The sequence below is a fragment of the Syngnathus typhle genome, linkage group LG7 (assembly GCF_033458585.1).
Source record: "Syngnathus typhle isolate RoL2023-S1 ecotype Sweden linkage group LG7, RoL_Styp_1.0, whole genome shotgun sequence".
NCBI lineage: Eukaryota > Metazoa > Chordata > Actinopteri > Syngnathiformes > Syngnathidae > Syngnathus > Syngnathus typhle.
Genome location: NC_083744.1, coordinates 791,787 through 806,158, shown reverse-complemented (window position 1 = coordinate 806,158; position 14,372 = coordinate 791,787).

Sequence of the window (14,372 nt, the reverse complement as noted above, 5' to 3'; positions counted from 1 at the left end):
TCCATGTCCCAAGAGCCAGCTTCTGCAGCCGGGGATCAGACCGCCAAGGTCCCTGCCTTTGGCCGCCGCCCAGCTTGCAATGCACCCGACCCCTTTGGCCCCTCCCACAGGTGGTGAGCCCATGGGAAGGGGAACCCACGTTTCCTTTCCGGGCTGAGCCCGGCCGGGCCCCATGGACAAAGGCCCGGCCACCAGACGCTCGCCTTCGAGCCCCGCCTCCAGGCCTGGCTCCAGAGGGGGGCCCCGGTGACCCGCGTCCGGGCGAGGGAAAACGTGGTTCAATAATTGTTTTCATCATAAGGGGTAATGTGAGCCGTGCTTTGTCTGGCCCCTCACCTAGGACCCGTTTGCCATGGGTGACCCTACCAGGGGCATGAAGCCCCAGACAACATGGCTCCTAGGATCATAGGGGCACGCAAACCCCTCCACCACGATAAGGTGACGACTCACGGAGGAGTATTTTGGGGTTAATCCTTGAATTTAATTTAGTTTTATTATTAGTTTTAGGGTGCATTCAGACCAGAAAAGTCCTTTCGTTTGGTCCGGACAAAAAGCGTACTTAATTTCTTTCGTTTGGTGCGGTTACAATTCAGACTGTACATTTTGCAAGTGAAGTAAGTACACACATCCACGCTTGTGACGATCTGTGCACACAGAGCCCAGACCCGCAAATGGAAGAAAACATGCGAGTCTTACGCACTGCGTTCATGCTCTGCATATTGGTGCTGTTGGTTCGGATCTTCGCTGTTTGTATTCACACCTGAAGCGAACCACACAGAGTCTGTTTAGAAGCGAACCGAGACCACTTGAAAAAGTGGATCTCGGTCCCTTTCTTCAATCCGCACCAGGATTTGTTTACGTGTATTCACACCTGCAGAAAAGGTTTGGACCAGAGTTACAATCCAACCCTGGTCCGTTTAAAGCGGACCAAACAGTCATGTTTGAAGACACCCTTAGTGTTGTATTCATATGGCATATTAGCTAAGTAAAATATAATAAAATAATATAATAAAATAAAATTCACTAAGTAGTATCCAATCGAACCCTGGTCCGTGTTAAAGCGGACCAAACAGTCAGGTCTTAATACACCCTAATTCTCAGGGTCGTGGTAGGCTTCCCCTAGTGGCAATTCACTTTCACTACAGTACATTTGTTATTTACAGTTCAAGTTGTGTTTAACGTTAGGTAGGACTGTTTTTGGACATTTAGGCATAATTCTTAGTGCAACACTGCCCTTTTGTTGACACTGTCTGAAAGTAAGAGCTCTAGTTCCAGGTGCACCCCAAGTGTCTGAAGTTGGGCATTTATGCAGATGTTGGAACAACCACATGCACTGGATACCCTGGCAGTTTGGGCCACTACGACACGGACGCCCAGACCTTCGCTGAGTGGGAAGGTGACCCGCTCAAGTTTGACGGCTGCTCCATGGACGCCACTTTGCTTGAGGGAGGCATGTCCATTGCGTGATCATTCAGGCTACAATTTGAGAGCATTGTTTTCTGCAGCCTTGTGATTAGTTGTGGCCAAATTAGAGAGCGTAGCAGAAATGGCATTCATTTCCCTCTGCCTTAATTCTCTGAGTTGTCTGACTAGATGGCGCTTAGAGCCCCTTAGAACGCTTTAATGCATCAGTTTTTTTTCAGGGTACATAAACATGTCCAAAGTGCTAAACAGAACGGGAAGACCCATCCTATATTGCTGTGAGTGGCCTTTCCAAAAGGTAACACCTGATCTCTAACATTTAAATTCTGAATTCCCTAGATTTGGTTCAAGTTGTAGCCTTTTTGTGACCCCCCCCCATTTCCGCCAAATTACAATGGGTGCTAATGGGACGTCAAACGCTTTGTGTGTAGTTTGGATACCCCTGACATAGATGGACAGTAGACACAGGTGGAGCGGGGCAAGTAAACAGAGATGCAAACAGAAACCATAACAACGTAGACACAAGGAAATGAACGGAGACGGGTCGTGAAAATTTAAGCCTGTGGTTGAGCTCCTGAGAAGTGCATGGTCTATGGCAGGGGTGTCCAAACGTTTTGCAAAGAGGGGCAGATATGGTGAGGTGAAAATGTGTGGCCGGTTGACCATTCAGCCTGACGCTCTTTGAACCATTAATGTTAAATGCAAATTAACTATTTTATTAAAGGTTTATAGCAAATGGCATACCTTTCATGCCTTCACACAGCTCACAAATCTAAAACTTTTACCAAAATCACCATGTCGTTCATATTTGAAGACCACATAAAATAAATAAAAATTCTGTGTTAAAAAGAAAAAGCAAACAAAACAAAAGAAACCTATATGGCATTTCATTTATCATGTGCAGATTTTGTTGGAGCAACTTTTCAAATGCCCAATAGTAAACTACCGTATTTTCCGCACTATAAGGCACACCGGATTATAAGGCGCACCTTCAATGAATGGCCCATTTTAAAACTCTGTCCATATATAAGGCGCATTGGATTATAAGGCGCATAGAATAGCTGCTACAGTAGAGACTGAAGGTTACGTTATGCATCAATTAGATGGAGCTGCGCGAAAGGGAATGTCAACAAAACAGTCAGATAGATCAGTAAACTTTATTAATAGATTACAAACCAGCGTAGTTTAAGGTATAACATGTAGTGCAACATTCATATCACATAGTGGAGGGGAACTTTTTCGCGATTCAATAAAAACGTAAAAAACACAAATCTGATACTGTTACGGTAAATCAAATGTTAATGCAGTCACAATATAGTTGTCAGGTTTAATTCGCTGACTGAATAACTGTTAAGAGAAGAGCAACAGCAAACAAAGCACAAGTGAGACAGAATATTAATTCTTTTCTCGCGAGGAGTGCACTACATATCGCTTACATCAATCTCACTACATTAAATATCTGTATGCACTCCCGCTCTTTTTATTTGGATTTGCCCTACCCACAACGTGAGACAAAAGCCCCTAAAGGGAAGGGGGAAAGCACGTGGGCTTTGCCTCGTAAGCAAAAATCACAAGGTGTTACATACTGATAAGAACATGTGGGAAGAGGAGTTTGAGTGGACTGGATAGAGAAGAGAAAGCCCTTGACCTCTAGTCAAAACATAGCAGGGGATGTTTTACGACATTGTGTAGGATGGGACAAGCTAGGTTATTTATTACTGGATACGCACCAACATAAGCATAAAACTAATCTAGCTAGGTTATTTATTACTGGTTACATACATTCCAACATAATCCACTTGTAGGTTCATTGGGGGTGCAAGACACCGATGAGGCATGTTGTTTCTCAAAATGGTCTTTGTTAAAAAGGAACTGTCTCGGTAAATGTCTTCTTTTTGCTGAGTTGTCAGCTGTGTCCTGTCTGACCCAGCTGTAACCTCTGTCCTGACCCAGCCGTAACCTTTCTCTTCTGTGGTACATAATAAAAACAGCAAGGCCAAACAGCAAGCATATATATTGCAGTAATATTGTGGTAAAGCATTGATTAGAGAACGCATGATAACATATATATATACATTTTTCTAACAATAGTAACACTCGAAATAGTGAAAACAATAACAATATATCAATAACTCAATGTTGCTCAGACGTTAATATCACACAACACACAAAATAAACACGTAAAGTTTACTTTAATAAGATGGTCCTAATCCACGAATCCCTTGAATTCTTCTTCTTCAGTGTCCGACTTAAACATTTGGGCGGATAGGACATCCAACATGCCCGGCTACATCTCTTCGAAGTTGTCATTGATCGAGTCAGTCGCTGCTGCTGTCTAGCAGTTCAGTGACAATTCCTGCCTTCCTGAAAGCTCGGACAACAGTTGAGACAGATATATCAGCCCATGCATTTACGATCCACTGGCAGATAGTGGCGTATGTCGTCCAGCGCTGTCTTCCTGTCTTGGTGAACATGTGTTCACCTTCTGTCATCCAACGTCCTAGCTTCGAATGCCCTGTTGACACTGATATCTAGCGGCTGGAGTTCTTTTGTCAATCCACCCCGAATGACGGCGAGTGTTGAATTAGTGTGCTTCACGTGTATTTTGACACCATCTGTGATATGGGCGCGCATGGAGTCATAGATCAACAGGGACGGACGGAGCTGTGTGAAAAAAGCCACCTGGTCTCTTCACGTAAATTTCTCTCAACCACTCGCTCATCTTTTCTTCATCCATCCATCCCTTCGAGTTGGCTTTGATGACGACGCCGGCTGGAAAGTTTTATTTTGGCAAGGTCTTCCTCTTGAAAATAACGATGGGGGGAAGTTTCTGCCCATTAGCCTGACAAGCAAGAACTACTGTGAATTCCCATTCCCTGTAGTGCGAACATTTACCGTACGTGCTCCCGTTTTATGCACAGTGCGGTTCACAGAAATATCAAAGGTGAGTGGAACTTCATCCATGTTGATGATGCCAGGGACAAAGCCTTCAGAGCAGGGGATGAGGCTGGCTTGAGAACAGCGAGGGCCAACCTGTCTCGGGGCATCAAAGAAGCGAAAAGGGCATTCTCTTTCAAGATTACCGCCCACTTCGATGACAGCAGGGACGCACGGAGCCTATGGCAGGGCATTCAGACCATCACGGACTACAACCTCGCACCGCAGATCTGTGAGGGCAACATCCGTCTGCTCAACGATCTGAACCCCTTCTTTGCTCGCTTCGACGCTGAGAACAGCACTTGCCCGCTGAAGACCCCTCCCCCTCCACACGAGCAGCCCCTGTGCCTCTCTGCCGATAGTGTGAGGAGGACGCTTGCCGCTATCGACACCCGTAAGGCGGCAGGCCCTGACAACATCCCAGGTCGAGCGCTGAAGGACTGCGCTGGGGAGCTGATGGGTGTCTTCACAGACATCTTTAACATTTCCCTAGAGCAGGCCATTGTCCCATCATGTTTCAAGGCTGCCACCATCGTACCTGTGCCGAAGAAACCTGCTCCGTCCTGCTTCAATGACTACCGCCCCGTGGCACTGACGCCCATCATCAAGAAGTGCTTTGAGCGGCTTGTCATGGAGCACATCAGATCCATTACCAAGTACCTCTGAAACTGGCTACTGGACTTCCTCTGTCAGAGGCCTCAGGTGGTACATGTTGGCGACAAAATCTCCGCCAGCATCACGCTGAGCACGGGGGCCCCCCAAGGCTGCATGCTCAGTCCGCTGCTCTTCACCCTGCTGACGCATGTCTGCACTGCGACTTAGAGTAGCAACCTCGTGCTGAAATATGCCGACGACACGACTCTGGTGGGTCTCATCACCGGGGGCGACAAGACTCAATACAGGTCGGAAGTCGACCTTCCGGCCACATGTGGTGCAGGGACAACAACCTCCAGCTGATTGTCAACAAGACCAAGGAGATTGTTGTTGACTTCCGGAAAGGTTACACCCAACACCTGCCACTGACCATCGACGGTGTTGTGGTGGAGAGAGTGAGCAGCACCAGATTCGTGGGGGTGCACATCAGTGAGGACCTCTCCTGGTCCACCAACACCGCATCATTGGCGAAGAAAGCTCAGCGCCGCCTGTACTTCCTGTGGAAAATCAGGCGAGCAAATGCTCCTCCGCCGTCATGACCACATTCTACCGTGGCACCATTGAGAGCGTCCTCTCCAGTTGTATCGCTGTTTGGGGTGGTAGCTGCACTGAATACAACATGAAGGCCCTGCAGCGCATAGTGAACACGGCTGGTAAGATTATTGGTGCTTCACTCCCCTCCCTGAAGGACATTTACACCTCCCATCTCACCCGCAATGCGACCACGATTGTGAGTGATGTGAGTCAAAATGGCATGTCAATGCTGGAAAAAAGCCTATACACAACACTTTGACTTTGACTTTGATGAGCTCTGGCCGGATTTTTTTTCAGTAATCTTGTTGTTGCAATATGCGCAAAAAGTGGCCAGCTTTTCTTGGTAGTCTTTTGCCAGTTGCTGTGGAACAGTAGTTCGTGTGCGGATGGAGAGATTACTTCTTTTCATAAAGCAAAAGCACCAAGAAGGACCGCCTTTAAAGTCATTCATGCCAAGTTTGCTTGCTAACGCTATTGCCTTAATTCGAATAGTGGTTGTACTGACACTTCTACTTGCTGCTCTGTGTTTAACAACCCACTGTTCGTGTTTGTCCTCCAAATTTGTCCACCGTGCTTTGTTCTCTCGGAAACTCTTTTTAGTCATCTTGACTCGCCGTAGCTCATCTTGTTGCTTCCTCCACTTCCGCACCATTGACTCAATGTTAAATTCTCTCGCTGCTGCTCTATTCCTGTGTCTTTCCGCCTGACTGACTGCCTTGAGTTTAAACTCTGCATCGTAGGCATGTCTCTTAGTCGGAGCCATTTGGGGGTCTTTACATAAAAAACAAATGGAAATAAAATATATATACCGGTATGTATATCCCAGCATGCACCGCACGCTTCTTCTTCTCAGGAAAAAAAATAAGTCGGCGGCTGCTTGCCGTAGTTGCGAGACCTGTAGTGCAGGGGTGTCCAAACGTTTTGCAAAGTAGGCCGGATTTGGTTTGGTGAAAATGTGTAGGGGCCGACCATTCGCACCGACATTCCTCAAACCATTACCATTGTGAATGAACTTGTAAATATGTAACTATATCCTTTACTATATCCTTTGCATCCTTTGTTGATATTGCAAATGAGAATCTGTCGTCAATTGCACGACCAGAAAAGTTAAAGATTAAAAAACAAATGACCAATTTTATGAAAGTTGAATGAATTTTTTTGTTAGATGTCTTAAGTTTTTTTATTATTGTTATTGTTGTTTTAATGAGAAGGGTGATATTGGTGTTTGTGACTGCAGTAAACAGGCCAGGTCGCATCATGTCAGATTTTTAATCCAAATCAAATAATTCTCCATTTTATCTTTTTTATTTCAACTTCAGACGCAACAAATTACTTTATAATCACAAAATAATGATCCATAGTCTTTTTGCTGTTTGCGATCACAGTGAGTGGGCGGCGCGGACGCGTAGTAGTGTGTAGAGTGAGTACGAAGTAGACAGCTCTCATGTTTTTTTTTGTTTTTTTTGCCTTTCCCTGTGCAGCGTCACTTGCAGGGTCTCTGATTTTAGCGTCGCCTTAGTCCTTGGTGTGTGGACATTTGAATGAGGAAGTGTCTGTGTCACTGAGTATCTTGCAAACGGACACTTGCGTGCGCGTGAACTGAGAAGGGACGGAGGAGACACGCTGTCAAACGATCATGAGCGCTGGCTCATGTGCGCATTCCCGTTAGGACGAGTTTCATTTCTGTGGCTCGCTCTGGAGTGCGCAGGTCCCCGCGACAGTGCCAGCGGGCCACTTATGATTGATTTTATGACACAATGCTTCGGGCCAGTTTAAATTTAGACGCGGTCCGCATTTGGCCCACGGGCCGGAATTTGGACACACCTGCTGTAGTGGCTCAATATTGGCCCATATTTAAGGCGCACTGTCGGCTTTTGAGCAGATTGGAGGTTTTTAGGTGTCAATTTGAGTTTATTTATATAGCCCTAAATCACAAGCAGTCTCAAAGGGCTTCACATAGACAAAAATTGACAATTATTCTCAAAGCATCCCCTGATTTTAAGTTCCCAAAAGGACAAGGAAAAACTCCAAAAACCCTACCAGGGGGAAATTAGAAACCTTGGGAAGGGACCACAGATGGAAGGATCCCCCTTTCAGGATCACCAGGCTGCAATGGATGCAGAGAGGGCACAAATAATACATAATATGAAAATCAATGAAAAAGTGATTGTCCAAGTCAAAGCGAAGAGCTGCCGGAGGTGCCCTCGGTTGTCCTGGCAGTGTCTTCGAGGAGGTTGAGCTGCAGTTCCCCCATCCTGAATTGGTCCACGAGAATCCAGATACCCGCTTGGGTGCCACCAAACCACCTCCCCAGCCGGGGAGGGGTGGGGGGAGGGGGGTTGGGGAGAGGGAGCGAAAACAAACTCCAGCCGAATCGGCCACTACAGGTTAATTAAAGGCCATATCATAGAAATGTGTCTTTAAACGTGTCTTAAATGTTTCTACTGAGGTAGCAGTTCTAATATCCATTGGTAGGGCATTCCAAAGCTCTGGAGCCTGAATAGAAAATGCTCTAGACCCTGCAGACATTTTCTTGGCCCTCGGTGTCACTAAAAGACTAGCGTTTTGTGAACGAAGGTTGCGAGACGGAACATAAGGAACAACTAGGTCGACGAGATATGAAGGCACTAAGCCATGCAGTGATTTATAGGTTAATAGAAGAACCTTGAAGTCACATCTTAAATGGACCGGGAGCCAATGAAGTTTGGCTAATATTGGGGTAATATGATGCAATTTTCTTGTTCGTGAGAGCAGCCTTGCAGCAGCATTTTGTACTGTAGACTTTTGATGCGTGACTTAGGAAGACCAGAGAATAATACATTACAGTAGTCCGGGCGCGACGTGGCGAACGCATGTATAATAAATTCCACATCACCGGTCGAGAGGATCGGACGAATGTTAGCAATATTACGAAGGTGAAAAAACACAAACCCCAAGATTAGTTTCAGTATCGCTCTGAGTGATAGTACAGTTATCCATAGTTATAGTGGTTTCCTTAAATAAGTGTTGATAACGAGTTGGGCCAATTTTTAACATCTCAGTTTTATCTGGTTTAAGACGAAAGAAGTTGAAAGACATCCATTGCTTGATCTCCGCAAGGCACGCCTCAAGATTACAACAGTCCCGCGGATCTGTCATCGATAACGGCATAGTAGGGGTGTAACGATACATCGATACACATCGATTAATCGATATAATGCTCTACGATTTATTGGCATCGATGCTAAAGGTAAACATCGATTTATATCGCCGTGTTTGACCTCGGACATTAGACGCGACTTTATTTTGAAATCCAGTTCATTGTTGCTTGCTTCCTTTTTCCGGGAGCAGTGCGCCCGGCGTTGTTGTGTTGTGAGCAGAGCACCCACGTGAAAGGGGAGTCGACAACTAGTACGCGGCTCCAGGGCTGGTGCTATGGCTAGTGTCCAAAAAGACGAGGAAATTTGCTCCCCTTTAGGCTTCAAGTCATTCGTTTGGAAGCACTTTGGATTCCAAAGAAAAGATGGCTCAACGGACAAGACACGTGCAGTTTGTAAATCCTGCCATGCGGTGATCAAATATTCAGGGAGCACAAATCTCGCCGCACATTTAAAGAAAAAACACGACATCAAAGTTCAGTGTTAAAGTAAGCACTTTGTATACTACAATACTCTTGTAATTTCCTAAATAAAGAGTTTGCAGTACCTTGTTAATTTTGCGTATGAATTGTTATAAATCAGGATATTGTTCTATATTTTTTATTATTTTTTTTTAATATATATCGATCGTAGAGCACTATATCGCGATATATCGTGAATGAATCGCTGCAGGCTTTAAGATATCGGCAAATATCGTATCGTAGTTCTTTATATCAATATTATATCGTATCGTGACAAAACCCGTGGCTTACACCCCTACGGCATAGTATATAGTAATTGGGTGTCATCCGCGTAACATTGAAAACTAATATTATATTTACGTACTATGTCCCCAAGCGGAATCATATAAATATTAAATAGAATTGGTCCGAGTGCCGATCCCTGTGGGACACCACACATAACATTATAGAGCTCAGAGGACGTATTGCCATGGATCACTCGGTGAGTCCTGTCTGATAGATAGGAACAGAACCAGCCTAGTGCTGACCCTGAAATACCAACACAACTTTTAAGACGCTCTAATAAAATATCGAAGTCTGCAGTGTCGAAGGCAGCACTAAGATCGAGTAGTAACAATACCGATGAAGTGTTTGAATCCATAGCTATGAGGAGATCATTAGTCACTTTAGCAAGTGCTAGGTTTTAAAGGCTGTTGGCACTATCCCAGAGGAGACAGACAGATTAATTATATTTAAGACGGACGGTCCTAAAATCTGAAATAATTCTTTAAGTTGTTTGGCTGGAAGCGGGTCGAGTAAACATGTTGTTTGTTTAGCCCAGGGGTGGGCAAACTTTTTGACTCGCGGGCCGAACTGGGTTCTAAATTTGGACCGGAGGGCCGAACCAGGAGCAGATGGACGTAGTGTTTGTGTGAAGTAATATAAGGGACCTGTAAAGGTCATTGCATAAAAGATTTTGGCCTTTAGTAGGTAGTAAAGCATGGATATTCCAAATAAGTTTTTTGAAAACAAATGCATTTATTAACAGCATTAAAAAAAAATAATAATAATTTACTAAAAAACTGCTATCAGTGATTTTTTGCTAGTGCGTCATAGTCTGGAGTAAAATTTGTTGTGGAAATTCTTAGGAGAGATCTGAGGTGTTGGTCCGTTTACCTCGATCTGTGACGGGTTGATGTTGACGTTCATGTGGCTGAACGTCACGTCGCGTACGTCGAGCCAAATTGGCCACTCTCTTTTAAACACTCGGCACTGTGTCCACCTTGCTTTTTTCCTTGGGCGACTCATTTTAATGGAAGGATTCCAGGGGAAGGTTTGTGGGTGGCTTTAGCGCAAAACTGCATCTGAAAGCTCAGCGCGCAAATTACAAGAATGCTTTCGTCACAGCCCACGCTCTAAATTTGGGACTGATACAAATAGAGCGCGAGTGCGCCATGTACACGTACACGCACTTGTGAGTGTGCACCGAGCTTTCTGACACGGCTTCCGGCTTCCGGTAGTAAATGCGCAGGCGAGCGCTTCCCCATCTACTGGGGAAACGCAGTCATTAGAGGCAAAATGACCAAAAAAAAAAAGTTGAATAATACAATTTGTTCAGGGTTGGCGGGCCGGATTAAACGGTCCCGCGGGCCGGATGTGGCCCGCGGGCCGTAGTTTGCCCACCCGTGGTTTAGCCGCACCAACCAATTGTGTAAGACTTTCAAGGGACACGCTTTTAAAATTTGAGAGGGTTATTGCATGATCATCAGCGCCGGTAATCGGCGGTCTCGACTGAGCGATTGGAATGTTATTGTTGATCTCATCCCTAATGGATTCAATCTTTCGAGCAAAACATTTCATGAACTCGTCAGCTGAGTGGAATGAGCTATCGGGGGTCGGCTGGCGTAGTGTTAGCTTTGTATCAAATAGGTATTTCGGATTGTTTTTATTGAGATTAATGACTTGCAAAAAATAGAGTTTTTGCTAAGATAAGTGCATCTTTATATTTCAGGAAGCTGTCATGCCATGCCTGATGGAAAACCTCAAGTTTGGTTAAACGCTATCTGCGCTCATGCTTTCTACATAATTGCTTAAGCGTATGTGTTTCATCTGTGAACCACGGAGTAGGCAATCTACGGCGAGTTTTCAGACGTAGCGGCGCCACAGAGTCAATGGCATTTAACAATGTTGCATTGAATTCATTTGTAAGATTATCAATAGAGCCGATATATGCGGAAAATATGGCAGTTGCCGGCGACAGTAACTCAAATAGCACAGTTGCAGTCATGGAGTTAATATTACGGCTGCGATAATTTTGATTGCTCTCTTGTCTTTGACAAGGAACTAAAATTTCCAATTTTCACAATAAAGTTGCTCTGCACAAGCCTGTACTGTCCGATCCTTGCAGTACAAGCTGACCATCACCATGCAGCCAGCAAGGGATCAGACGGCATTGTGCCCACTGGAGCAAGCGGAGACCGCCATCAGCAGCCTGTCGGCAAATCTCCGAACCCTGATTTTGATTGGCCAACAACGGCAACAGCAAATAGAGCAGCGACGGCAAGAAATGTTGCAGATTCTGGGCAGCCTCCAAGAGCTGTCATTCCATAATTCTGCCTCGGTTGCGCCGGCGTCCGTCTCTATTCCTACGCCCCCCCCCCCCCCAGTCCCAGAAGCCAGACAGCTCGTTGATGTTCCGGAGCCCCGCCTGGGTGACCTCGAGAAGTTCAGCGGCGATCCCAATTACGTCCGGGCATTCGTGACAGACTGCCATATCATGTTTGGTCTTCAGCCAGTCACCTTTGCTTCCGAACCAGCCAAGGTGGGGTTCGCTTTGAGTCACCTCACGGGCGAGGCACGGCTGTGGGGCCTGGCCGAGTATGAAAGAGGATCCTCTGCATGTGACACGCTCGATGCCTTCGCGGAGGAACTGCTTCAGCTGTTTGAACTGGGCTCCGCCGCCGAGGATGCAGCCGAGGAGCTGACGACGCTGCGCTAGGGTCGTTGCTCGGTGGCGGAATATGCCCTAAAGTTCCAGACATTGGCAGGAAGCAGTCATTGGAACACCCCGGCCCTGGGAAGCACCTTCATCGGGCGATTCAATGTCCGTTAAAAGACAAAGAGCTCATGCGGTGTCAGGGAATCAGAGAGAGCCAGCGCCGGCCGAACCCACGCAGATTCCCTGACACCACGTGAGTTCATGCTACAGGCTCACCTTCGGATCGCTGCGCGTGACAGAGACGGTACAGCCTTAGTGGATTCCAGGGCGGAGGGCACCATTATGGACCTGGGGCTGGCTCGTCAATGGGGAGTGAAACTCCTGCCTCTTCCATCCCTGCCCATGCCATCGATGGTTGGCTGATAGGCAAAGTTACTTCCATCACGAAGCCAGTTGGGTTGCAGTTTTCCGGTAACCACCATGAAACCATTCAGTTTTTTCTTCTGCCACTCTCAGGACAGCGGCTCATTCTGCTGTCTACCGGGGGCTAAATGACATCATAGTTAAGAACCGCTACCCGCTGCCTCTCCTCTCGTCCGCCTTTGAGAGTCTCCAGGGCGCAACCATTTGTACCAAGTTGGATCTCCGTAACGCATACCACCTGGTACGCATCCGAGAGGGAGATGAGTGGAACACAGCATTCAACACCCCGAGCAGGCACTACGAGTATTTCGTGGTCCCGTTCGGACTGACCAATGCCCCGGCCGTCTTCCAGGCCCTCATCAATGACGTGCTAAGATACACGCTCAATCAGTTCGTGTTTGTATACTTGGATGACATTCTCATTTTCTCCCGTTCGCTTCCCGAATACATCAAGCATGTCAGGGCAGTGCTGCGATGCCTCCTTGAGAACTCCCTGTTTGTGAAAGCGGAGAAGTGCGAGTTACACGCCCCCTCGGTCAAATTCCTCGGCTACGTGATTAGAACTGGGTCCATCGAGATGGATCCCGAGAAGGTGAGGGCGGTCACGTCATGGCCCGTGCTGAGAACCCACAAAAGACTGCAGCAATTTTTGGGCTTTGCAAATTTTTATCGCTGCTTCATTCACGGATACAGCACAGTGGTTGCTCCTCTCACTGCTCTCACCAGCCCCGTCCCTCTGTACAAATGGACGGAGCCAGCGGCCCACGCCTTTGTAGAGCTGAAGTGGCGCATTAGGACCGCCCCGATCCTTCGGGTGCCTGATCCCGAGAGACAATTTGTGGTCGAGGTGGACGCCTCTAACGTGGGTGTCGGAGGGGTGATGTCCCAGCGCTGCAGCCAAGACAATCGTCTCCATCCGTGCGCTTTCTTCTCACGTCGCTTGTCATCCGCAGAACGCAATTACGACATCGGCAACCAGGAACTCCTCGCTGTCAAGCTGGCTTTGGAGGAGTGGAGGCATTGGCTAGAGGGCGCCGCCTCGCCGTTCATTGTTTGGACAGACCACCATAACTTGGAGTACTTGCGATCGGCTAAGAGGCTGAATGCCAGCCAAGCTCGGTGGACTCTGTTTTTTGATTGTTTTAACTTCTCGCTCTCCTACAGGCCGGCTTCCCGCAACGCCAAGGCAGACGCCCTGTCTCACGTGTTACCTGGTGGGGGGGAGGAGCGGGGTCCGATCCCCACTATCCTTCCGAGCTCCGTTCGAGTCGCAGCCCTGTCATGGGAGCGCTAGGTGGAGGCCATTTCGCGCAATCAACCCGGGCCCAGCAATTGCCCTGAGGGTCGCCTGTTCGTTCCGGAGAACCTGCGGGGGCCGTCCTGCAGTAGGCAAACGACTCGCGTCTGGCCTGTCATCCCGGGGCTGCCCGCACGAGGTATGTGGTAGCCCAGCGGGAGAGATGACGTCCCCGATTACGTTCGGCCTGTCTCATCTGTAACCGCTGCAAGGCGTCGAATCGTCCTCCAGCCGGATTACTCCAACCGTTGCCCGTTCCGCGGCGCCCCTGGTCCCACTTGTCGATTGACTTTGTCACGGGCCTTCCGCCCGCAGAGGGGAACACAATGGTTCTTACAGTTGTGGACCGCTTTAGTAAGATGACCCATTTCATTTCCCTGCCTAAGCTTCCGTCGGCGAAGCAAACGGCGTCCATTATGCTACGAGAGCTCTTTCATCACCACGGTCTCCCGCGGGAGATCATGTCGGACCGAGGCCCACAATTCACCCCCGCCTTCTGGACTGAATTCTGTCAGCTCCTCTGGGTTTCACCCGCAGTCCAACGGGCAACCCCGGCTCGTCGAGGGGGAGCAGGTCTGGACTGTCTGTTC